A 2,971-nucleotide genomic window follows, 5' to 3' on the forward strand; every position below is an offset into this window, starting at 1 on the left:
CGCCCACAGGTCGAAACTTTACACTGATCAACACTGAGACAGGTTAACCCTTTGAGTGCCATAACCCCCCATATGTAGGTCACACAGACCCAGAAAAACATCACAGTCAATGCATTTAAAAAAATATCTGTTATGAGTCTTACTTAGACAATCTGAGCAACCCAAGTCCAATGTTTTTGTGCAATGCATCAAACTAAACATCATAGTTTAGTTTGTTGGCATGCTAAACTTTGTTGATAAACAAACACAGCTGACAGTTTTGCTTCTTTTGCATGTATTTCTTTTCTCAATGATTGAAAGCTACCAAGTGGCAGCTATAGACTCCATAAAACATGGACGGAGTAGATCACCTGTTGTTTCTGGAGAGGTGTTTTGAAGCCACACAACGGCGGTCGCCATATTGGATTTGCTGCCTTAACCTAACTTTCTCAACCTAGTACAAAGAGCTGGAGTTGACATTTAATTTTGCAGTAAAAGTTGTCATTTCGGGGCGCTGGTGGCCTAGCGGTCTAAGCGCCCCACATACAGAGGCTACAGTCCTCGTCGCAGGGGTCGCCAGCTCGATTCCCGGCCGGTCGACCATTTCCTGCATGTCTTCCCCCGCTCTCTACTCCCCACATTTACTGTCTCTCTTCAGCTGTCCTATAAAATAAAGGCAAAAAGGCCAAAAAATATAACTTTAAATAAAAAATTAAAAAAAAGTTGTCATTTCAACATTAGTGGTAATGGGAATTCCTTAGCTTTTGGAGCTGGCCTCTAGTGGACACTCAAGGAACTGCAGTTATTGCACTCCTGCACTGTCTTCATTACTCATCACTGGAGGTTGCCGTTTAATGGCAGCCTGGTGTCATGATGGCTATGTCTGATATTCAAACAGTGTGCAGAACACATAAAAAAAGACACAAAGCTGCCACTTATTCAATATGCTGAGAAACTGTCATTCCCAGAAACTTAAAGCATTATATGTCCGTGAGGTGATATTCAGACCTGATCATGTGGTGAAATGTAAATGTCCCTGTTTTCCCAACTGACCGATGTTTTCTTGAACTCCTTTAAATCTAATGTAAGTAATGTATGTACCCTGTTGTACCTTACAGGTTACATAAAGAAAATGTGAAAATGAAAAATATAAAGTGTTCAAAAAAAAAAGACAAGGCAACTTGGTTTAATAGGAGAAGCCAATAGAACAGTGATTTTCAACCACTGTACCGTGGCACACTAGTGTGCCGTGACAGATCGTCAGGTGTGCCGTGGGACATTATCAAATTTCACTTGATTATTCCAAAAAAGTATTATTCATATACAGCACATAATTTGCCATGTAGTGCGTCTCTACCTGCAGTGTAGTGACTGGCGGAGTAATTCAGTCCTCGTCCATGTACTGACCTGTGCTCCCCACCCACTGGGTGGCAATAAAGTGCATTAATGACCTTGTTAATTTAAGACAATAGAATTAATGATGCGCGCAAGATGTGTATGTGACAAGACGTAGGCGTACAACAGCGATGGATAAATATTCAAAAAGGAAAAATGAAAACTCCAAACAGGGCCCTGGACAAAATTCTAAACTGGATGAAGAGCGTAATATGGGTGGTTGAAAAGGCAACTTTTATGAGAAAAACTACATCGGTGTCTGCGAGAGCTCTCAAAGTTAGCTACTTAGTATCTGAAATCGTAGCCAAATCAAAAAAGCCACGCACTGTGGCAGAGACATTAATATTACCTGCAAAAGCTATTGTAAATTAGATGCTTCGCCCTGACACAGTTAAAGAAGTAGCCAAAGTCCCCCTCTCAGATAAATAGATTCATATATTGAGAGACTAAATGTGTCATTTTGTAACACTTTTGGTTGGTGGTGTGACTCAGGATTTTTTTAATGAAATGTGCCTTGGCTTAAAAAAGGTTGAAAAACACTGCAATAGAAGGCCCAAAACCTTCATGTTTCCTAATGGCCAGCAGGGGGCGAGTCCACACCTGCTTGAAAAAGTATATCTGAATAGCAGTCTACCAGGAAATTACCATACTTGTTTCTGGATTAACTACCTCAATAAGACCTTTTCTCATCAGTTCCTCTAGTTTAAGGTCTTCTTTATTGCAGTTTTTGTTCATTATAGTCATTTACAGTGAAATAGATAGTAAGCCTGTGCATGATTTAGAGTGTGGCTACCTGTGATTGGCCAGTTTCAACAACTGCAACTTGTAAACAAGGAGAGACATGGCATTGCTAGTACGCCCAACCATCCAACCAGGGCCACATCTGGCTCCCAGTAAGTGGATATGTCCATATTTATGTAACGTCTATATTTCATACCAAAGAATTAGGATTAAATTATATTGTTCAAAAATATCCTGAGGGGAGTACGAATGTCTGAATCAAATGTTGTACCAATCCTAGAAAGTTGGAATACTTCCTTATTATTTTCCAATCATTAACCTCAAAGTGATGTTAGAAGAAAAGTCAGTAGATCACCAAACTTGGTAGGATTCATCCTCTTGGTACCATGAGTATTTGTACCAAATTGCATCCCAATAAGTCATAAAGCACTGAAGTTTTGACTTTAGACAGACAGGCATGACATCAAATTGATTGTCGATTTATGTAACATTCATGAACACACTGGTTGAAACTGTGCAGATTAAAGCTAGCATTAATCCAGCTGTTCCCCTTGCTCTCCTTACTCGTGTCTGGATCCTCGAACTTGTGTACAATAACAGTAAAAACAGAATTGACCTGGAAGCCTCTCATAGATCCAGTCTGAGCAGAAACCTTTATCTCTGAGTGGTCCTTGAGCCATTTGTTACAAAACACTCTCCAACCCACCGGGAACAGCTGCAACAGGTTTGAACTGGATGTTTATCTCGCATGCTGGTTTATATAAACCCTGAAATGCAGGAACACATGTATTTCAAGCTGGATTTTGTGTGAGCATGGAACAATTAGCTCTCACAGAGGAGATTTTAGGTCAGCATA

Source organism: Notolabrus celidotus, chromosome 19, assembly GCF_009762535.1.
Source record: "Notolabrus celidotus isolate fNotCel1 chromosome 19, fNotCel1.pri, whole genome shotgun sequence".
In the NCBI taxonomy this organism is placed as follows: Eukaryota; Metazoa; Chordata; class Actinopteri; order Labriformes; family Labridae; genus Notolabrus; species Notolabrus celidotus.